Source organism: Triticum urartu, chromosome 1 (genome assembly GCF_003073215.2).
Source record: "Triticum urartu cultivar G1812 chromosome 1, Tu2.1, whole genome shotgun sequence".
Classification (NCBI taxonomy): domain Eukaryota; kingdom Viridiplantae; phylum Streptophyta; class Magnoliopsida; order Poales; family Poaceae; genus Triticum; species Triticum urartu.
Genome location: NC_053022.1, coordinates 245,955,100 through 245,979,347, shown reverse-complemented (window position 1 = coordinate 245,979,347; position 24,248 = coordinate 245,955,100). Strand labels below are relative to the sequence as shown.

At 52.3% G+C, this 24,248-nt stretch overlaps 1 long non-coding RNA gene across 1 annotated transcript in view; it reads left to right on the top strand.

Moving 5' to 3' along the window:
* The first annotated feature begins 843 nt into the window (after positions 1-843).
* Positions 844-24,248, top strand: part of LOC125527426 — a 35,817-nt gene continuing 12,412 nt past the window's right edge. Inside the window, exons 1-2 of the long non-coding RNA XR_007292116.1 lie at positions 844-1,336; positions 1,405-1,503. This is a non-coding gene — a long non-coding RNA (uncharacterized LOC125527426). The remainder of the gene's footprint in view (positions 1,337-1,404; positions 1,504-24,248) is intronic.

The following is a 24,248-nucleotide window of genomic DNA, read 5'->3' as shown; positions in this document are numbered from 1 at the left end:
CAATAGTTTTGAATGGTTCCAAAAAAGAGTACTTGAACGGATGTTTGTATGGTTTTGTAGTGAATGTTTTCACACACTAGACTTTATTTTGTATTTTCGGTATAATTTTCCTTGTAACTTATCAATGGTATCATCATGCCCGAACTTGCATAGTTTATACCGTTGAACTGAATGATATTTTTAATCAAACAAAAATGTTTTGTGTTTTCTTTTGAACTCAACATTGTTTTGCGACGATATTCTGGACTTCTCTCATTTTACCACTTGAACTTTTACCAATTAAGAATTTCCATGGTTTTTTTGTTTGAGCTTTTTTCCAAACTTATCTAGGACGTCGTGTTCAACTTTATCTGTACTTATATACTAGTAATAATAGAACATTTCCCATACATTTTTGTCCATTCATGGACATCAACCAAAATAGGCAGGAGAGAGAACTATCAAACTGATCATTATTTTCGACCGAACTATTGTGTTCTTCTTTTCCAAGAATTGATCATGTAATACATACTGAACGACCACACATGTATGATATAATGATCTGTAGGGCTTTAAAAGTGTAATGACAGTACATCTATAAAGCTCCGCAAGATCACATGATGCCCCTATCAAATCAAATTTAAAACTATACAGAGGCTAGCCAACTCGCTTGGAGAATGCTCCCTCGACCAGTTCCTTCGCTAGCCGTTGGATCTGGCCATCTAGAGTGTCTGAGCCGTGGGATATTTACCTGCTGTTAAACCCGATTTCACCTCGCAGTTGTTTTTGCCGTCCAATGACTGGTGGGCTCGCGCCGTGTGTTTATTGGCTGGGTTGATCGATCTTGGGTGGAAAAGGCTTTCGCCCAATCCCTGCGTGCGCTCCGCTCCCAATCCTGGTCGCGGGGTTGCTGCGCCAGAGCCCACACCTGCACCAACCCTAGCCGCCACACCTCTCCTTCCTCCCTCGCTCGATAGCGCCGCACCCCCTCCCTCCTTGATGCTCGTCCGGATAGCCGCCGGCCACCACATCCCTTCTCCCCCTTCCTCCTCCTTCCTCCTTCTCGCTGGCACCAACGAGGGGGCCTCCCGCATGGACGGCCGGGTCTTCGAACCGGGGGTAGAGGAGCAGGGGAGGGCCAAGAAGCCGGCGGTGGGGGTGGAGCAGCCAGGAGGGCCAAGAAGCCCGCGGTGGGTGTGGAGCAGCTAGGAGGGCCAAGAAGCCGGTGGTGGGGGTAGAGGAGCAGGGGAGGGCCAAGAAAGGCGGCCGGGAGCACACCACCGTAGGCGTCAAGGGAGCCGTGGACAAGCCGCCAGGAGGAGAAAGCTCCCAGTTTGAGGAGGAGACTACGGCACAGGTGTGTTTCTTCCTATTTTTCTTTCCCCTTTCCTCATCTTTCCATGACGACCTACAAATTTTTTTCAGGTGGTGTTTTGAAATCTAGATTGATTTGGTATTGTATGTGGTGTGGTGTGCCCTTGCCAGGAATATCTAAAGTGTGTCATGACACAATCAATTGTAGAGGTAAATATTACTCTGTCCTGGTTCAAAGAGCATTTAGATTTCATAAATTGATTGCTTATATCATTGTGAGAAGTTGGGAAGCATGATGCTCCATTAGTGGACTGCCGCTTGAGAAGAAGCTTGTCATATGTCTCTTCGAGCCGCGACGGCTAGGGGCCTTCGAAGAACACATGGTTTGACATAGCCATTGAGGAAGTGTGATGTCTACTACACGACCTTCTTCTTGTAGATGTTGTTGGGCCTCCAAGTGCAGAGGTTTGTAGGACAGTAGCAAATTTCCCTCAAGTGGATGACCTAAGGTTTATCAATCCGTAGGAGGCGTAGGATGAAGATGGTCTCTCTCAAGCAACCCTGCAACCAAATAACAAAGAGTCTCTTGTGTCCCCAACACACCCAATACAATGGTAAATTGTATAGGTGCACTAGTTCGGCGAAGAGATGGTGATACAAGTGGTATATGGATAGTAGATAAAGGTATTTGTAATCTGAAATTATAAAAACAGCAAGGTAACTAATGATAAAAGTGAGCGTAAACGGTATTGCAATGCTAGGAAACAAGGCCTAGGTTTCATACTTTTGCTAGTGCAAGTCCTCTCAACAATAATAACATAATTGGATCACATAACTATCCCTCAACATGCAACAAAGAGTCACTCCAAAGTCACTAATAGCGGAGAACGAACGAAGAGATTATGGTAGGGTACGAAACCACCTCAAAGTTATTCTTTCCAATCAATCCGTTGGGCTATTCCTATAAGTGTCACAAACAGCCCTAGAGTTCGTACTAGAATAACACCTTAAGACACAAATCAACCAAAACCCTAATGTCACCTAGATACTCCAATGTCACCTCAAGTATCCGTGGGTATAATTATACGATATGCATCACACAATCTCAGATTCATCTATTCAACCAACACAAAGGACCTCAAAGAGTGCCCCAAAGTTCCTACCGGAGAATCACAACGAAAACGTGTGCCAACCCCTATGCATAGGTTCATGGGCGGAACCCGCAAGTTGATCACCAAAACATACATCAAGTGAATCACGTGATATCCCATTGTCACCACAGATATCCATGGCAAGACATACATCAAGTGTTCTCAAATATTTAAAGACTCAATCCGATAAGATAACTTCAAAGGGGAAACTCAATTCATTACAAGAGAGTAGAGGGGGGAAGAAACATCATAGGATCCAAATATAATAGCAAAGCTCGCGATACATCAAGATCGTATCACCTCAAGAACACGAGAGAGAGAGAGAGAGAGATCAAACACATAGCCCCTACCTTCGTGAGCTCCTCCTTCATCTTCTGACGTAGGGTCCAAGTCTATTTGGTAGGTTTCCTTCCAAAAATAACTTCTCCAGTTGATTTCATTCCGTTTTGACTCCGTTTGATATTCCCTTTCTTTAAAACACTGAAATAGGCATAAAACAGCAAATCTGGGCTGGGCCTCTAGTTAATAGGTTAGTCCCAAAAATAATATAAAAGTGGAAAATAAAGCCCAATATTGCCCAAAACAGTAGATAATATAGCATGGAGCAATCAAATATTATAGATACGTTGCAGACGTATCAAGCATCCCAAGCTTAATTCCTGCTCATCCTCGAGTAGGTAAATGATAAAAAAAATTGATGTGGAATGCTAGCTGGCATAATTTCAATGTAATTCTTCTTACTTGTGATATGAATATTTAGATCTGAAAGATTCAAGACAAAAGTCCATATTGACATAAAAATAATAATACTTCAAGCATACTAACTAAGCAATTATGTCTTCTCAAAATAACATGGCCAAAGAGAGTTCATCCCTACAAAATCATATAGTTTAGTCATGCTCCATTTTTGTCACACAAGAATGCTCTCATCATGCACAACCCCGATGACAAGCCAAGCAATTGTTTCATACTTTAGTAATCTCAAACTCATAAACTTTCACGCAATACATGAGCTCGAGCCATGGATATAGCACTATGGGTGGAATAGAATATAATGAGGGGGGTTATGTGGAGAAGACAAAAAGCAGAAAGTCTCACATCAACGAGGCTAATCAATGGGCTATGGAGATGCCCATTGATTGATGTTAATGCAAGGAGTAGGGATTTCCATGCAACGGATGCACTAGAGCTATAAATGTATGAAAGCTCATCAAAAGAAACTAAGTGTGTGTGCATCCAACTTGCTTGCTCATGAAGACCTAGGGCACTTGAGGAGGCCCATTGTTGGAATATAAAATCCAAGTTCTATAATGAAAATTTCCCACTAGTATATGAAAGTGACAAAACAAGAGACTCTCTATCATGAAGATCATGGTGCTACTTTATAGCACAAGTGTGGTAAAGGATAGTAGCATTGTCCCTTCTCTCTTTTCTCTCATTTTTTGGGCATTTTCTTTTTTATGGCCTTTCTCTTTTTTTGGGCCTTCTCTTTTTTATGGCCTTTCTCTTTTTTTGGGCCTTCTCCTTTTTTATGGCCTTTCTCTTTTTTATGGCCTTTCTCTTTTTTTTTTTCCTCACTTGGGACAATGCTCTAATACTGATGATCATCACACTTCTATTTATTTACAACTCAATGATTACAACTCGATACTAAAACAAAGATGACTCTATATGAATGCCTCCGGCGGTGTACCGGGATATGCAATGAACCAAGAGTGACATGTATGAAAGAATTATGAACGGTGGCTTTGCCACAAATATTATGTCAACTACATGATCATGCTAAGCAATATGACAATAATGAATGTGTCATGATGAATGGAATGATGGAAAGTTGCATGGCAATATATCTCGGAATGGCTATGGAAATGCCGTAATAGGTAGGTATGGTGGCTGTTTTGAGGAAGATATAGGGAGGTTTATGTGTGAAAGAGCGTATCATATCACGGGGTTTGGATGCACCGGCGAAGTTTGCGCCAACTCTCAATGTGAGAAAGGGCAATGCACGGTACCGAAGAGGCTAGCAAGGATGGAAGGGTGAGAGTGCGTATAATCCATGGACTCAACATTAGTCATAAAGAACTCACATACTTATTGCAAAAATCTACAAGTCATCAAAAACCTCGGTACTACACGCATGCTCCTAGGGGGATAGATTGGTAGGAAAAGACCATCGCTCGTCCCCGACCGCCACTCATAAGGAGGACAATAAAATAACACCTCATGTTTCAAATTTGTTACACAACGTTTACCATACGTGCATGCTACGGGACTTGCAAACTTCAACACAAGAATTTCTCAAATTCACAACTACTCAACTAGCACGACTCTAAAATTACCATCCTCATATCTCAAAACAATCATCAAGTATCAAACTTCTCTTAGTATTCAATACTCTATATGAAAGTTTTATTATATTTGGATGCCTAGCATATTAGGATTTTAAGCAAATTACCATGCTATTAAGACTCTCAAAATAATCTAAGTGAAGCATGAGAGTTCATCTATTTCTTCAAAATAAAACTACCACCATGCTCTAAAAGATATAAGTGAAGCACTAGAGCAAATGACAAGCTACTCCGAAAGAAATAAGTGAAGATCAATGAGTAGTTGAGTAATTATGCAACTATGTGAAGACTCTCTAACATTTAAGAATTTCAGATCTTGGTATTTTATTCAAACAGCAAGCAAAGCAAAATAAAATGACATTCTAAGAATGGCAAACATCATGTGAAGAAGCAAAATCTTAGGATCAACCGAAACTAACCGATACTTGTTGAAGAAGAAAGGTGGGATGCCAGCCGGGGCATCCCCAAGCTTAGAAGCTTGAGACTTCTTGAAATATTATCTTGGGGTGCCTTGGGAATCCCCAAGCTTGAGCTTTTTTGTCTCCTTAATTCCTCTCATATCACGGTCTCCCTAAATCTCAAAAGCTTCATCCACACAAAACTCAACAAGGACTCGTGAGATAAGTTAGTATAAACCATTGCAAAAACCTTATCATACTCTACTGTAGAAAATCACTAAAATTATTATTCAACATTGCATAATAAATTCCTCTGCATATTTAATAGTCATATCCTCAAATAGAATCTTTAAAGAAGCAAACATATGCAAACAATGCAAACATAACAGCAATCTGCCTAAACAGGATAGTCTGTAAAGAATGCTGCAACATCCATACTTCCCTAGCTCCAAAAATTATTAAATAAAATTACCACTGTAGTAAATTTATCAGATCTTAATATGCAAAAGGTTTCAACATTTTATCACATTCTGACTTTTCTAGGGAATTATTGCAACAGCGGTAAACTTTCTGTTTTCAAACAGCAACATGAAGACTTGTAACATAGGCATAGTAAAGACTATCAATGCCACTTTTATTGAAATAAAAGATGCAAACCATTGTTCTAAATATAATCAAGCAAATCCTAACAAAATAAATTAATGCTCCAAGCAAAACACATATCATGTGGTGAATAAAAATATAGCTCCAAGTAAAGTTACCGATGAACGAAGACGAAAGAGGGGATGCCTTCCGGGGCATACCCAAGCTTAGGCTCTTGGATATCCTTGAATATTACCTTGGGGTGCCTCAGGCATCCCCAAGCTTAGGCTCTTGTCACTCCTTATTCCATAGTCCATCGAATTCTTACCCAAAACTTGAAAACTTCACAACACAAAACTTAACAGAAAACTCGTAAGCTCAGTTAGCGAAAGAAAACAAAACACCACTTCAAGGTAATGTAATTAACTCATTATTTATTTATATTGGTGTTAAACCTACTGTATTCCAACTTATCTATGGTTTATAAACTATTTTACTAGCCATAGATTCATCAAAATAAGCAAACAACACAATGAAAACAGAATCTGTCAAAAACAGAACAGTCTGTAGTAATCTGGATCAAACGTATACTTCTGGATCTAATAAAATTCTCAAATAAATTGCTGGACCTGAGTAATTTATCTATTAATCATATTCAAAAAGAATTAACTAAATATCACTCTCCAAATAAAAATGGCAGCAATTCTCGTGAGCGCTAAAGTTTCTGTTTTGGACAGCATGATCAACAAGACTTTCCCCAAGTCTTCCCAAAGGTTCTACTTGGCACAAACACTAATTAAAAGCATAAAACAACATATAAACAGAGGCTAGATGAATTATTTATTACTAAACAGGAGAAAAAAAATCAAGGAATAAAAATAAAATTGGGTTGCCTCCCAACAAGCGCTATTGTTTAACGCCCCTAGCTAGGCACGATGATTTCAATTATGCTCATATAAAAGATAAGAATCGTAACATAAAGAGAGCATCATGAAGAATATGACTAGAACATTTAAGTCTAACCCACTTCCTATGCATAGGGATTTTCTGAGCAAACAACTTATGGAAACAAGAATCAACTTGCATAGGAAGGTAAAACAAGCATAACTTCAAAACTTTAAGCACATAGAGAGGAAACTTGATATTATTGCAATTCCTACAAGCATATGTTCCTCCCTCATAATAATTTTCAGTAGCATAATGAATGAATTCAACAATATAACCAGCACCTAAAGCATTCTTTTCATGATCTACAAGCATAGAATTTTTACTACTCTCCACATAAGCAAATTTCTTCTCAGTCGGAATAGTGGGAGTATCACAAGAGACTTGAATACTATAAATTGTTTCCACATTAAAAGAGTAATGTTCAGAGAAAGGGTACTCATAATCATGACAAGTTTTATAAATATAATCATCACTACTCTTTATAGCATAAGTTTCATCACAATAATCATCATAAGTAGCAACTTTGTTCTTATCATAACAACTTTGCATATCAAAACTTGGAAGACTAAAAATATCATCATTAATAAACATAGCATCCCCAAGCTTGGGACAAACATTAATTGCAGCAAATATATTCTCAAAAACATCATCTTCATCAAACATAGCATCCCCAAACTTGGGCCTTTTAATATCATAAGCATAATCACTCTCATCATTAATTGTATGAATAGCACCAATAGTATAGCAATTATCATATTCTTCCAAGCAAGTGCCAAAAAGATTTTCAAGATCATAAGAAGTATCATTATCTTCCACAATTATATTTTCATGAGGCACAATAGTAATAGGAGCAGCATTATTTGGAAGAGATATCTTTTTACCTCTCTTCCTTTTTCTTTTCTTCTTCTTCACCACATCATGTGTGGGTTCAATCCTCTTTTTGGAGCTCCTTATTAATGAGATTGGTTGAATAGGAGGCTCTTCCTCATTACCTGATTCATCATAAGAAATAATAGGATGGTATTGGGAAGTCTCTTCCCTTTCATTAGTATTCTCTTCATCTTCTATGTGTTTTCTTTTCTTTATGTAGTTGGCAATATAAGGATTTTCAATACAATTCACTGCACAATACATATAAATTTCCTCTAGATCAAAAAAGAACTCTATCAAGATTAAATTTTGGAATACCCTCAGTTATACGTTTCATTTCTTCATAACCCAAAAGAAGGCTAAGCTCTTTATGATGCTCAAGGGTAATCAAATTATCACAATATTTGGACACGACTTGTTCATGAAACAAATAGCATTGGAGCTTTAAATGAGCATGTTCATTGCAAAGTTCACAAGGGGCGTGAAAAATATTGAATTTTTCAGCACAATCATCAAGACTTTCTTGCAACAATTTAGTTTCTAAGTACTTATGCCTCTTGCAATATCTATCTTCCCTATTTGGTGTGTACTTACAAACCCAATTCACTCCAAAAAATTGACATGTTTATAGGAGACATTTTCATCATAACTAGTGCAATCATCATTAGTGTCATGGATATTTAAAGAATTTGTACTAACAACATTGCAATCATGCTCATCATTCAAAAATTTTATGCCAAGCATTATATGTAATTCTTCTTCTAGCATTTGAGCACAATTTTCCTTTCCATCATACTTACGAAAAATATTAAAAAGGTGAAGCGTATGAGACAAACTCAATTCCATTTTTTATAGTTTTCTTATATAAACTAAACTAGTGATAAAACAAGAAACTAAAAGACTCGATTGCAAGATCTAAAGATATACCTTCAAGCGCTAACCTCCCCGGCAACGGCGCCAGAAAAGAGCTTGATGTCTACTACACAACCTTCTTCTTGTAGACGTTGTTGGGCCTCCAAGTGCAGAGGTTTGTAGGATAGTAGCAAATTTCCCTCAAGTGGATGACCTAAGGTTTATCAATCCGTAGGAGGCGTAAGATGAAGATGGTCTCTCTCAAGCAACCCTGCAACCAAATAACAAAGAGTCTCTTGTGTCCCCAACACACCCAATACAATGGTAAATTGTATAGGTGCACTAGTTCGGCGAAGAGATGGTGATACAAGTGGTATATGGATAGTAGATAAAGGTATTTGTAATCTGAAATTATAAAAACAGCAAGGTAACTAATGATAAAAGTGAGCGTAAACGGTATTGCAATGTTAGGAAACAAGGCCTAGGGTTCATACTTTCGCTAGTGCAAGTCCTCTCAACAATAATAACATAATTGGATCACATAACTATCCCTCAACATGCAACAAAGAGTCACTCCAAAGTCACTAATAGCAGAGAACGAACGAAGAGATTATGGTAGGGTACGAAACCACCTCAAAGTTATTCTTTCCAATCAATCCGTTGGGCTATTCCTATAAGTGTCACAAACAACCCTAGAGTTCGTACTAGAATAACACCTTAAGACACAAATCAACCAAAACTCTAGTGTCACCTAGATACTCCAATGTCACCTCAAGTATCCGTGGGTATGATTATACGATATGCATCACACAATCTCAGATTCATCTATTCAACCAACACAAAGGACCTCAAAGAGTGCCCCAAAGTTCCTACCGGAGAATCACGACGAAAACATGTGCCAACCCCTATGCATAGGTTCATGGGCGGAACCCGCAAGTTGATCACCAAAACATACATCAAGTGAATCACGTGATATCCCATTGTCACCACAGATATCCACGGCAATACATACATCAAGTGTTCATAAGATAACTTCAAAGGGGAAACTCAATTCATTACAAGAGAGTAGAGGGGGGAAGAAACATCATAGGATCCAAATATAATAGCAAAGCTCGCGATACATCAAGATCATATCACCTCAAGAACACGAGAGAGAGAGAGAGAGATCAAACACATAGCTACTGGTACATACCCTTAGCCCCGAGGGTGAACTACTCCCTCCTCGTCATGGAGAGCGTCGGGATGATGAAGATGGCCACCGGTGAGGGTTCCCCCCTCCGGCAGGGTGCCGAAACAGGGTCCTGATTGACTTTTGGTGGCTACAGAGGCTTGCGGCGGCGGAACTCCAGATCTAATCTCTGTTCTGGAAGTTTTAGGTTATGTAGGTATATATGGGTGGAAGAAGTACGTCTGTGGACCGAAGGGGGGCCACGAGGCAGGGGGGCGCGCCCCCTACCCTCGTGAGCTCCTCCTTCATCTTCTGACGTAGGGTCCAAGTCTATCCGGTAGGTTTCTTTCCAAAAATAACTTCTCTAGTTGATTTCGTTCCGTTTCAACTCCGTTTGATATTCCCATTCTTCGAAACACTGAAATAGGCATAAAACAGCAAATCTGGGCTGGGCCTCCGGTTAATAGGTTAGTCCCAAAAATAATATAAAAGTGGAAAATAAAGCCCAATATTGCCCAAAACAGTAGATAATATAGCATGGAGCAATCAAAAATTATAGATACGTTGGAGACGTATCAAAGTGTAGGGTAATACTCTTATATGCAATATGGTAATTCTACGTGTGATGATGTTTCTCTGTGTTTTGGTATGATAAATCTTTGTCGGAGTAAATAGCCATGGGTAGCCTAGCTGGCTTCCCCTGGCAGTTCTGCAAAAACCACGAGCCAACCCGGCTCTCAAGAATCCAAGACATAGGGCCGCCTTCCCCTAGCCGGCTGCCATCTAGGCCGGCTTTCGGAAGGTGGTCCAACTTTAACCCTCATGAGAGGGCCGACTCCAAGACGCCGGCTGTGAGAAGGCCGACTCCTTCGAGCCGGCTCACCGCAAAGCAGTCAAGACCGTACCCACAAAGTTTGCACCCACCTAACGGTGGTACGACGGGGCGTGGCTACAGAAGAGCCTGCCACCCTCAAATCCCGGGGCACGCCTGGCACAGTGCGCCGTACGGGGTAGGCATGACCCGTCCGGCGCAGCACTGTTGCCACGTTGACCCTGGCCTCACCCACGACGGGCCGCCAGCGCGACCCACAGGCGGTGGGCCCCTTTGCGCAGAGAGACGGCCGAAGGCGGCCGCGCTTCCAACCAGCCGGCCCAAGACGGAGCAGGCTCCCCGCAGCCGGCTCGCCGCCTCCCTCGAAGGAGACGCCCCATTAAGGAGACAAGACGCGGTAAGGCTACAGCGATCGTCCGACAGGCGGCGGGACTGTAGCCGCGCTTACCACGATGAAGCTCACGTCAACAAGATGAAGCCACAGTGACCAGCCGCTGACCAGGCCCGGGGCCTTGGGGCCCGCTTGCTGACCAAGGAGCTGGCAGCCGGCGGGACCCACCAGTCGGCGGGCCCCAGCAGCCGGCACAGGAGCCGGCGGGCACAGTCACAGACGGCTGGGCCCCGCGCCCACCCGGATTACCATTGTACCCCCGGGGGGTAGGCCTATATAAACCCCCCGGAGCACCCATGCAAAGGGTTGGACCCCCTGCTAGTTCTAGACATCATACAAGGAGAAGAAGCAGGCTAGCCGTGCCCTTTCTTCCTCCTCCTCCCCCCCCAAAACAGCTCAAGGAGCGTCGTGTAGCTACTCGATCCATCTAGTGAGCATGCGGAGACCCCGCAGAGCAGCAGTAGGGGTGTTATCTCCTCGGAGAGCCCCGAAGCTGGGTAAGGTCCGCCGGCGTACATGTCTTCGCCTCATCCCGCTTCCAGGCACCGGCGATGTCTTACTGGTTCCCACAAAGATAAGCCACCCGTTGGCATATGTCGCACCCACCACCCGACATTTGGCGCCCACCGTGGGGCCAGGCGCACCGTCATCCGGAGACCTGTTCTGGACGGGAACCCTCTTCCTCCCCAGCGAGCGTAGCCAGCCCGGCACGCCCGATGGCGCTTGCCACGACGCGCTGCAAGGCGTCACCAGCATCTGCGCAGCAAGCGGCCTCGCCGATCTCCCCGACGAACTCGCCTCCGATGCGGGCGCTGACCGCCTCGCCAACCTTCTCGGCCGGTTCCATGTCTCCAGCGAGCCCGCTGCGGACCTGGAGTCGGTTGGCTCCACCGACCCGATGCCTGTCGACTCCGACATGGCCTCCTACGACGCCTTCCCCACCAACGTCGCGATCTACAACGACCCGCTTCCTCGGGCCGACGGCCACGATGCTGTCGCCGCCGAAGTGATGGTTGTCGGCCACGGCGGCCCGGCCGACGAGAGCGCCCGCGACGCCTCGCGCGCGGCGGCCCACGACCTGTCCGCTCCTCTCCCGGCCGACGCCGACGACGAAGTCCTGGAAGCACGCCGCCTCGCCCTCCTCGCAGAGGGCCGGAGGCTGGCCTCCGTAAGACGCCTCACTGAGGCCTACCGGCGCGAGGCTGACCGCACCGCCTTCGGCACGCCGGCCCCGGGCGGGCCAAGCCGGGCCGGCCTTGTCAAGCAATGCGGCGCCGTCATCGCCGACACGCTGGGAGTCGACCGCCCGGTCTATGCCACTCCGCTCGAGAACTTGCGTGCCGCCCAGGCGGCCGTAGACGAGCTGGACGGCCTGGAGGCCGAAGACCTTCCCCACATGACCCGGCGCATCCAGCAATTGATTGACGCCGCCGCACAGCGGCACGAAGCCGACACTCGCGCGGAAAGCCTTCCCCCGCACCGAGAGCATGGCGCGACGTCCCGGACGCCGGCTACGAGCAATACCCGCGCGCGACGCGAGAAGGAGCCGGCTACCAGCCGCAGCCGGACCCGGATCTCCATCGAGCGGGACGCGGACGGTCTTCCCCGAGCCATGGAGTGGCAGGGCGACCCGCCTCTGCCTCCGCCCCGTGGAGAGAGATATCCCGCCTCACCGCCAGTGGCGCACCCGACTCTCAGCGGCCGGCTGGGCCGCCGCGAAGGAATCGGCGAGAACGACGCCCGTCATCGGATCGACCGCCTGGCGCGATCCCTGGCATTGGAAGAAGACGATGTCAGCCCGCCTTGCTTTGGCCCCCGCATCCGCGACGAGCCCTTTCCCAAAGGGTTCTCGCTCCCAAGAGACACGCCCAAGTACAACGGCTCCGTGAAGCCGGAAGACTGGTTGATCGACTACTCCACCACAGTTAGCATAGCCAACGGCAATCGGCGCGTCGCCGTGAAGTACGTGCCCCTCATGCTGCAGGGCACGGCGCGGACTTGGCTCAACAGCCTCAAGCCGCGTAGCATCAACAGCTGGCTAGACTTCACAGAAGCCTTCATCCGCAACTTCACCAGCACCTACAAGCGGGCTCCCAAGCCCAGACAGCTCTCCTTGTGCGTCCAAGGCCCCGCCGAGTCCACTCGCGATTACCTCACGCGTTGGGCCGAGCTCCGCAACTCATGTGAAGGGGTGCACGAGGTGCAAGCCATAGAGTACTTCACAGCCGGATGCCGAGAAGGCACCCTCCTCAAGCACAAGCTCCTCTGCGACGAGCCGGCTACTCTCGACGAGCTTCTGGACATAGCGGACAAGTACGCTACCGCCGACTCCTCGATGAAGACCGAGCTTCGGGTAGACGCGTCCGGAAAGGTGCTCAACCCGGCACCCAAGACGCCGCCTGGAGAGCCCGGCCGACACCCCAACTCGAACGACAACAAGCGCAAGGGCCCTGCGCCGCCTCCCGCTAGCCGGCAGGTGGCCACTGTCGAAGATGCGCCGCCTGAAGAACGACCGGTGCCCAAGAAGCCCAAGGGCGGCAGGCCGGCTTGGCAGCCCGCCTTCTCCTACGAGCAAACCCTCGACGCCCCTTGCAAGTTCCATAGCGGCGCGAAGCCGTCCAACCACATGACCCGGAAGTGCAACTGGCTCACCCGAATCTCTAAGGGCGAGGGGCTCTTGCCACCTCCGCCTGCCGGCCCGCCGCCTCCGCCTCCGCCGCCTCCGGCCGCTCGGCCCGCAGTCGAGGCCGTGCATGACGAGTTCCCTGATGAGCAAGCAACCTACATCGTCTTCACCAGCCAGCCCGAAGACCGGCGCAGCAGACACCGAGAGCACCAGGAAGTCAGCGTGGTCGCTGCCAACCCCGCCGGACACATGCATTGGTCAGAAAAGCCCATCAGCTGGAGCCGGGCCGACCATCCGGAGGTGATGCCGTCTCCCGGCTCTTACGCTCTGGTCCTGGAAGCCACCCTTGCGACGGACAGACGCGCCGCCCGCTTCTCCCGTGTGTTGATAGACGGCGGGAGCAACATCAACATCCTGTATCGTGACACCCTGGAGAAGCTGAACGTCAAGACAAAACAGCTCACGCCCACTCGGACAGTGTTCCACGGCATCGTACCAGGCCTGTCCTGCGCCCCCATTGGCAAAATCAAGATTGATGTACTTTTTGGGGACAAGGAGCATTTCTGCCGGGAAGCAATCTGGTTTGAAGTGGTGGACCTGGAGAGCCCTTACCATGCATTGCTGGGCCGACCTGCCTTGGCCAAATTCATGGCGGTTCCCCACTATGCGTACCTCAAGATGAAGATACCAAGCACCAAAGGCGTCATCACCGTAGCCGGTGACTACAAAAATTCCTCCGAGTGCGCAGCGGCCAGCAGCCGGCTGGCCGAGTCCCTTGTGATCGCCGAAGAGAAGAAGATGCTGGACCGAGTCGTGGCCATAGCCGGCAAGCAGTCGGCCGTGTCCCCCGACCCCAAGGAGCATGATGCTCAAGGATCTTTCCAGCCGACCAAGGAGACGAAGAAAATACCCCTTGACCCCAAGCATCCAGAGAGGTTTGCCGTCATCGGGGCAAACCTGAACAGCAAATAGGAAGGCGAGCTCGCCGATTTCCTCCGTGAGAATCGGGACATCTTTGCGTGGTCCCCCAAGGACATGCCGGGTGTTCCGAGGAAATTCGCCGAGCACAAACTACATGTTTGAGAAGACGCAAGGCCAGTCAGACAGCCCCTCCGCCGACTGTCGGAGGAGAAACGCAGGATTGTAGGGGAGGAGATAGCCCGGCTCTTGGCGGCCGGCTTTATCATGGAAGTTTTCTTTCCTGAGTGGCTCGCCAACCCGGTCCTTGTGCTAAAGAAGAATAACAAGTGGCGCATGTGTATAGACAACACAAGTCTCAACAAGGCCTGCCCCAAAGATCCTTTTGCCCTGCCAAGGATAGACCAAGTGATAGACTCCACAGCCAGATGCGAGCTGTTGAGTTTTTTGGATGCTTACTCCGGATATCACCAGATAAAGCTAGACCCGGATGACCGCCTGAAGACCGCCTTCATCACGCCGTTCGGAGCCTTCTGCTACCTGACTATGACATTCGGCTTGAGAAATGCCGGTGCCACCTTTCAGCGTTGCATGCAGAAGTGCCTCCTCAAGCAACTCGGTAGAAACGCTCACGTATACGTGGACGACATCATGGTGAAGACGGAGAAGCGTGGCACCTTGCTGGAAGACCTCAAGGAAACATTCGAGAACCTGCGCCGGTTCCAAATCAAGCTCAACCCCGAGAAATGCGTGTTCGGGGTGCCAGCCGGCCAGCTCCTAGGCTTCCTGGTCTCCGAACGCGGCATCGAATGCAACCCAGCGAAGATCAAGGCCATCGAGAGAATGGCGATCCCCACCAAGCTCCGAGACATTCAGAAGTTCACCGGGTGCTTGGCCTCCTTGAACCGCTTCATGAGCCGGCTCGGAGAGAAAGCTCTCCCCCTCTACCGCCTCATGAAGAAGAACACTCACTTCGAGTGGAACGACCAGGCCGACCAAGCTTTTCACGAGCTGAAGAAGATGCTGGCCGCGCCGCCTGTCCTCGCAGCGCCGACCGAGAAAGAGCCCATGCTCCTTTACATCGCTGCAACCAGCCGGGTAGTCAGCACCGTCATCGTAGTCCAGCGCCCGGAAGAAGGCCGAGCCCAGCCGGTCCAGAGGCCGGTGTATTATTTGAGCGAGGTGTTGTCCGCCTCAAAGCAGAACTACCCGCACTACCAAAAGATGTGTTACGGCGTGTACTTCACCGGCAAGAAGCTGAAGCCCTACTTTCAAGAGCATCCCGTCACGGTCGTATGCACTGCCCCGCTAGCCAAGATCATAGGCAGCCGGGATGCATCCGGCCGGGTCGCAAAATGGGCAATCGAGCTGGCCCCCTACACGATCTTCTACCAGCCCCGCACCGCCATCAAGTCCCAAGCACTGGCCAACTTCCTCGTCGACTGGGCCGAGACCCAGTACCTGCCGCCGGCTCCCGACTCCACCCATTGGCGCATGCACTTCGACGGGTCCAAGATGCGCACCGGCTTGGGAGCCGGCATCGTCCTTACCTCTCCCAAAGGCGACAAGCTCAGATACACGCTACAAATCCACTTTGCCGCCTCCAACAATGTGGCCGAGTACGAGGCGCTCATACACGGGCTCCGGCTTGCCAAAGAGCTTGGCATTCGCCGGATCCAATGTTATGGCGACTCGGACCTGGTAGTCCAGCAGTCATCCGGCGACTGGGATGCCAAGGACGCGAATATGGTGAGCTACCATTTCCTGGTCCAACAACTCAGCGGATACTTTGAAGGATGCGAGTTCCTCCATGTACCACGAGCCGACAACGACTCAGCCGATGCCCTGGCTCGAATAGGCTCCACTCGGCAAGCAATTCCAACCGGCGTCGCTCTACAATGCCTACTCAAGCCATCTATCAAGCCGTCTCTGGAATCCGATTCCATCTTCGTGCCGCCTGACCCCGATGCGGCCAGGTCCGGCTCGAGGAATCAAGTAGCCAACCCCAAAACCCCCGTAGCCAGCCCAGCGACTGCGGTAGCCGGCTCGGGGACTGCGGCAGCCGGCTCGGGGACTTCGGCAGCCGGCTCGGGGACTGCGGTAGCCGGCTCGGGGACTGCGGTAGCCGGCCCGGGGACTGCACCAGCACTACAGCCGGCGGCTGACTCCAGCACCTCACCGCCCAGCCCGCCCACCCTGGTGGCAGTAGCCACTTTGGCAGTAGAAGAAGTCGCGGCCCCGTCATGGGCTCAGTCCATCCTCAACTTCCTAGTAAACCAAGACCTGCCGGCTGACGAAACAGAAGCAAGACAAGTCCAGCGTCGAGCCGGAGCGTACACAATCGTCAACAGAGAACTACTCAAGCGCAGCGTCACCGGAGTCCTCCAGCGATGCGTCGAGCAAGAGAAGGGCATTGCAATCCTCGCAGACATTCACCAAGGAGAATGCGGCCACCATGCGGCCTCAAGATCACTTGTCGCCAAAGCCTTCCGCCATGGTTTCTTCTGGCCGACTGCTTTGGACGACGCCAAAGAATTAGTCAAGCATTGCAAGGGATGCCAGCTCTTCAGCTCCAAGCAACACATGCCGGCCTCGGCACTCAAGACCATTCCCCTCACTTGGCCCTTTGCCGTTTGGGGACTGGACATGGTGGGCCCATTCAAGACGGCGCGCGGCGGCATGACGCATTTGCTCGTCGCCGTAGACAAATTCACCAAGTGGGTTGAGGCGAAGCCGATCAAGAAGCTGAATGGGCCGACTGCCGTGACGTTCATCGCGGACATAACAACTCGGTACGGCGTGCCGCACAGCATCATCACCGACAATGGCACGAATTTCGCCAAAGGAGCCTTGGCACGTTTCTGCGCAGCCCAAGGTATCCGGCTGGACTTAGCGTCCGTCGCCCACCCGCAGTCAAACGGCCAGGTCGAGCGAGCCAACGGCCTCATCCTCTCCGGCATCAAGCCTCGACTGGTTGTACCTCTGGAGCGCTCAGCCGGCTGTTGGCTCGATGAGCTGCCGGCTGTCCTCTGGAGTCTGCGCACTACACCAAACAAGTCAACCGGCTTCACCCCTTTCTTCCTTGTGTATGGTGCCGAGGCGGTCATCCCAACTGACGTCGAGTTCGACTCGCCTCGAGTAACCATGTACACGGAAGCGGAGGCCAAGGAAGCACGAGAAGACGGCGTCGACCTGCTGGAAGAAAGCCGGCTGTTAGCTCTCAGCCGGTCTGCGATTTACCAGCAGGGTTTGCGCTGCTACCACAGCCGGAAGGTCAGGCCAAGATCTTTCCAAGAGGGCGACCTTGTGCTCCGGCTGATTCAGCGAACAGCCGGCCAGCACAAGCTCTCAGCCCCTTGGGAAGGCCCTTTCGTCATCAGCAGAGCTCTAGGCAACGACTCCTACTACCTGATCGACGCACAGAAGCCGAAGGCACGCAAGAGAGACGACTCCGGCAAGGAGTCGGAACGGCCATGGAATGCCAACCTCCTTCGAAGATTTTACAGTTGAAAGGCAGTATGTATCACGCTAACTTTTGTATTAAGTACAAGACGATAGGCTCCCCGAGGAGGGCTCGGGGACTGCCATCCCTTATTTATGAATGAAAAATATCACGCTTGTCGTATCATTTACTTATTCCGTCCGGCACCGAGTCCGACTAGTCGGCTCGGGGACTGGCCGACTGAAGTTATATTAGAAGTCCTACCCACAGTCAGACAAGTAGTGTGCCGGCTCTCAAGCCTTCCCTTGCCAAAAGTCGCAGTTCGAAGAACCGGCTGTCCGGCTGGCAAGGGTTAAAGGTAGGAACGACCGCCCACACGAAAAACGGCTAGGGACTAACGGACTAATATAACAAAGCCGGTTTTTCCCATACCGCCGACCGGCTACCAGAGCAGCCGGCCGGCCGGTTTCCATTCACTTTACTTTAAATCCAAGAAAGCTCAAGTACTTGCCTCCCCAAAGAGGGAAGGCGGCAAAGGAAAAAGCCTAAGGATAAACAAGCATACGCGAATGGAAACCAAACATGCACATGATAATATTTACAAAAAAGACCTCCTAGAGGCCAGCATTCAACATAGTTTGGATACACCCCCAGTGGGTGGAACTGCGAAACTTAACAAAGATTGTTCAAAGACAACAAAGCAGGAAAGATAAAGACGGCAGGTCAAGCTGGCGGAGCGGCCGACTGGTTGGCGGAGACGGTCGCGCCGGCTGAAGGAGCGGCCGGCTGACGAACTTTGGCTTGGTCGCCGCCTCCCGCAGAGGGCGCGCTTCCACGCGCCTCGTCGCTGGAGGCACGGTCGGCCTGAGGTCGGCTGGTTGTTCCACCGGCCGGCTCAACGTCTCCGCCGTCGTCGTCTTCGTCTTCTTCGCCCTCGTCGCTGGAGGCGATCTCCTCCGCCGAGTCCTCGCCCACCGCTGGGTTCAGCCCGAACCACTCCTCCGGCTGCGCGACACCGTCATCATTGATTTTGGGTGCGAAAACGCTGATGTCGATGCACTCGGCGATCGTTGAAGCCCGTTGGGCGATAGCCGGCCTCACCGCCTCCAGCTCCGCATCGGCCTCCATCCGCCAAGTGCGCAGCTGGTCCAGGCTCAGCCCTGGGTACCAAGCCCGGACGAATTCCAACGCCCGCCCGGCTCCGAGGCGGGCCGCTGACGCTTTCCAAGCCTCGAAGCGACCAACTGCGACTTCCAGCCAGTCGGCAGTTCGGCTCGGAGTGCGGGGGATCGTCTCGCCGGGCCAGAGGACGGCCAGCACTTGCGCCCCGGCACGTTGGAGCCGGCGAAGCATCCGATGAGCCGGCTGCAACCGTGCCTGGACAGCCAGAAGCTGCTCCTCAAGGGTCCGGTTTGCATCCGGCGCGATGTCGGCCCCCGCTTGCCGGCGCGCCTCGCGATGGGCCTCAATGCTTTGGGCGGCGAAGGCGGAGTAGCCTGGGAAGTAATCTGCAAGAAACAACAAGCAAGAGCTCAAGATAAGTCAAGAAACCCAAGCGGCAAGCGGCAGGAGAGGGCCGAGGAAGGAAACTTACCGTCGATCAAGTCCTCGATCCGGCCGAAGCCTTCATCCAGAGCTCGCCGGGTCTCAGACCAGCTCGCCGCCTCCATCTCATATTCCGCTAGCAAGGTGGCTTCACTTTCCGCGCCGCCTGCAGGGCCGCCTTGTGGCTTTCCTCTTGGTCGGCCAGCTTCTTGGCCAGGCGATCTCGTTCCTGGACCAAGGCAGCGCACTCGGCCTCTTTGGTGTAAAGGGCGGCCTTCGCTTCGCCAAGCTCCTTCCTCAAGTCAGCGTTGGCCCCTGAAGACAAAGAAGAAGAAAAATCAATAAGAAAAGAGTCGTCAAGAAAGATCCGACCCGACTGCGCAGCAATCGGCCCGGATCTCGGGGACTACACCCAGTGGGTGCGCTGACGCGCCCCCATAGGAGATAAACAAAACCAAGTACTCATTTCGGCTGTCGGCCAGGTCGTCGGTCCGCCGGCTCAACTCTCGAGCCTGGGAGTCGAAGGCGGCAGCACGAAGGTTGTGGTATTCCTGAAAGTTTAGAAAGAAAGCAAAGTAAGGTGGCCATCGAGAAAGATCCGACCCGACTGCGCAGCAGTCGGCCCGGATCTCGGGGACTACACCCAGTGGGTGCGCTGACGCACCCCCACGGAAGAAATCAAGAAAGCAAAGCAGCTAAGAGCGAAGGACTCACCCGGATAGTGGTTCGCGTTGACAAGAACTCTTGGTTGAGCTGTTGCAGCAGGGCGGCTTGAGCTTGTAGCCGACTCCGGACCCCTTGAGCCGCCGCATCCAGCTCGCTGGTCCCCCCGCTGGGAGTCCACTCGGACACGGCGGTGCTGGCCGCCTCCAGATCTCCAGCCGACTGGCCTGCGCCCGCGGCTCGGCGCAACTCCGGCGGAGCAGCGCCTCCTCCAGCACGCCGGCCCGTCGCCAGCTGCACCTTGAGGCCGGCCCTGCTCTCTGGCTCACCTCCGGCCGGCTCCTCCGGCGCCGCTGATGATTGACCGCCTTGGCCCGCTCCGGTTGGCGCCACAGGCGGCGCTCTCCCGGCCAAGGCCACGGGCTCCTCCTCCCTCTCCAACAGCGGCGGGTCTTGGATGATCTCCTCCGCCAAGGGCAACGGGGTGTCGGGGGCCACGGCTCGGAGAGGAACGGCGAGCAGCGGAGGCTGGCTGCGCGAGCTTTCCGCCTCCGTCTCTACGGGAGCCGCCTCCCTCTGGGCCTTGACTACCGCTTCAGCCTGCCCCTTTGCCACCTGGGCGGCCGCCTTCTCCGCCGCCTCGCGCTCTTCCCGTGCTTCGCGGGCGTTCCGCTCTGTGGCCTCCCTAAGATCGGCGCGGGGGTCCACGCGGCGGGAGCTCGAAGACCCTCCAGCCGGCCCCACAACGGAGCCGCCCGGGCCCCGCTCAAGAGAAAGCGGTGCTCTGTCCAGCAAGCGAAGAAAAGTTAAGAAGACATTCGAAGAAAAGAGAACAACGACAAGACTGCGGCAAAGCAATTAAAGACTTACGCCGAGACCGCCTGGGGCTGTTTCACAGCCTTGCGGAAGCGGGCCGCCTTCGCGGCCGCCTCTTCTCGCTTCGTCGCCGCGGCGGAAGGTTTGGACTTCTTCGGCCGACTGCCGAAGAGGCCTAAAGCGGCCCGACGCTTCTGCGCGCCGCCGGCAGCCGGCGCGACGGACGAGCCCACGCCCTGTTGGTCGGCCGCCGGCTGGCGACGCGGGGCGACTTCAGCTTCAAAGTCGTCCGGCCAGTCCTCGAAGCTCGCGGTGAACCTTGAGCCTCCGGGCTCGGCACTGTCCCCCATGACGGCGTCTTCCATGGCAGCCGCCCCCAAGTCCGGGTCGTCAACATCATCCACCGCGCGGTCGGGGGCGTACTGGCGTTCGATCCCTGCCACCCCGGCCGGCGGCGCAAGAAGAGGGTTCTGCACAGAGAACCGGCTGGTCAGAAGCCGGCCGTCACGAAGCCGGCTGACGACGAAAAAGAAGATAAAGAGAGAAACTTACCACGGGTGGAGGATTTGCGCGAGAATACGGCGCCTTGCCGTACTGCCAGTCCCCGCTGAGCTTGCAGTTGGCAATGTAGTTGACCATAAGCGCCACCTCCGCGTGGGGCATCTCCCATGTGCTCAGCCGGCTTGGGTCGAAGCGGCCGCTCATCTGACACATCATATGGGGCCGGCTCTGGAGAGGAAGGATCCGGCGCTCCACGAAGGCGGCCACCAAGTCGGCCCCGCGCAAGCCTTCCGACTGAATCAGCACCCGAAGCCGGGAGATGGCGGCGTTCCCGGCCGGAGACAACGACCGGGATCGGAAGCTCCACGAGGGCTGCCTCCCAGCCGGCGGGCCGGCTACGTAAGCCGGCAAGTTGATGTAGTCTTCTTGCTCGGCGACGTTCTTCACATAGAAATAAGATCTCTGCCAGACCTTTACCGACTGGATCAGGGGGATGGGCGGGAACGGATTGTTCTCGCTCGCCCTCCTCATGGCGATGAAGGCTCCGCAGGGGGCGGGCACGCTGGCGACGACTGTGCCGAGCTTGCTCTGGAAGAACTCTCCCCAGAACTCCAGCGTGGGGAGCAGCCCTGAGAAGCCTTCGCAGAGGGAGACGAAGGCCGACAGCAGCATCACCGCATTGGGCGTGAGGTGATGCGGCTGGAGGTTGTAGAAGTCGAGGAAGGAACGCAGAAACTCGCTCGCCGGGAGGCCGAAGCCGCGCAGGCAGTGCGAGCGGAAGACGACCCGCTCGCCCTCCTCCGGCGCCGGCGAGATCTCCCTCCCGAGCGCCAGGCGGACCTGTACGCGGTCAGCGCCGGGCAGGCGCCGGGTCTGGCGAAGGAACTCCACGTGGTCTTCATGGACGTTGGAGCCGTCCCAGGAGCTTGACAATGCCATGGGAGCGAGGTGGCGTGGAGACGCGGCGGCGCTGAGACGGGAGGCTGCGGCGGCAGTGAGAGGAAGAAGACGAGAGTTAGGAGGGACGGAGTGGGAGGGAGCACGCGAACCTCTGACGCTCCCCCTCCTCCCCCTACTTATAGGCTCACGTGGCGGAGCCGAGGAGGCGTGGCGTGGGGAAGCGTGGGGGTCGATCGTGCCCACTTCCCACGCCCCGCGATTACCGATCCTTAATGGCGAGACGAAAACTGCCTTGAGAAGGCGAGTGGCCCTGTGGGCCACGGGAGATCCGCGCCCGGGACGAGGCTCGCGAGTGGCGGGCCCGGGCCTGCGGCGGCGTCCCATCGCGCGCAATCGCTCGCAGGATCCTGCCGCCACGTGACCGCGAGAGGGCCCGTGGTCAGCATGCAGGCCCCCTCTCCTCCCACCTACGCGGGGTTATCTGAAGTCGGCGTACGCCCGCGAAGCCGGCTCTTCAGGATAGGAAGCTGACCAAGCTTCTCGTCCCCTTGTTCACCTCGGAGCTCGATCAGCTTCGGGGACTACTGTCGGAGTAAATAGCCATGGGTAGCCTAGCCCGCTTCCCCTGGCAGTTCTGCAAAAACCACGAGCCAGCCCGGCTCTCAAGAATCCAAGACATAGGGACGCCTTCCCCTAGCCGGCTGCGATCTAGGCCGGCTTTCGGAAGGCGGTCCAACTTTAACCCTCATGAGAGGGCCGACTCCAAGACGCCGGCTGTGAGAAGGCCGACTCCTTCGAGCCGGCTCCCCGCAAAGCAGTCAAGACCGTACCCACAAAGTTTGCACCCACCTAACGGCGGTACGACGGGGCGTGGCTACAGAAGAGCCTGCCACCCTCAAATCCCGGGGCACGCCTGGCACAGTGCGCCGTACGGGGTAGGCATGACCCGTCCGGCGCAGCACTGTTGCCACATTGACCCTGGCCTCACCCACGACGGGCCGCCAGCGCGACCCACAGGCGGTGGGCCCCTTTGCGCAGAGAGACGGCCGAAGGCGGCCGCGCTTCCAACCAGCCGGCCCAAGACGGAGCAGGCTCCCCGCAGCCGGCTCGCCGCCTCCCTCGAAGGAGACGCCCCATTAAGGAGACAAGACGCGGTAAGGCTACAGCGATCGTCCGACAGGCGGCGGCACTGTAGCCGCGCTTACCACGATGAAGCTCACGTCAACAAGATGAAGCCACAGTGACCAGCCGCTGACCAGGCCCGAGGCCTTGGGGCCCGCTTGCTGACCAAGGAGCTGGCAGCCGGTGGGACCCACCAGTCGGCGGGCCCCAGCAGCCGGCACAGGAGCCGGCGGGCACAGTCACAGATGGCTGGGCCCCGCGCCCACCCGGATTACCATTGTACCCCCGGGGGGGTAGGCCTATATAAACCCCCCGGAGCACCCATGCAAAGGGTTGGACCCCCTGCTAGTTCTAGACATCATACAAGGAGAAGAAGTAGGCTAGCCGTGCCCTTTCTTCCTCCCCCCCCCCAAAACAGCTCAAGGAGCGTCGTGTAGCTACTCGATCCATCTAGTGAGCATGCGGAGACCCCGCAGAGCAGCAGTAGGGGTGTTATCTCCTCGGAGAGGCCCGAAGCTGGGTAAGGTTCGCCGGCGTACATGTCTTCGCCTCATCCCGCTTCCAGGCACCGGCGATGTCTTACTGGTTCCCACAAAGATAAGCCACCCGTTGGCATATGTCGCACCCACCACCCGACAATCTTCAAAAAAAATACTGAAACATGCAGCTACAGCCTGTGGATGATCTATAAGCCAACTAAGGTGGCACTGCTTCAATGGATGTGATGATAAATCAATTTTAAGTGCAGCTCACTAGAAAGTGATTGTAACATCCCAAAATTCTAAATTTTGGAATGTTATAATAAATAGATAGATTTGACTGATTGTTTGATTGATTGACTGAAAGTGAGTGAATTCGAAACTTTTTGAAAGTTAAATGAGA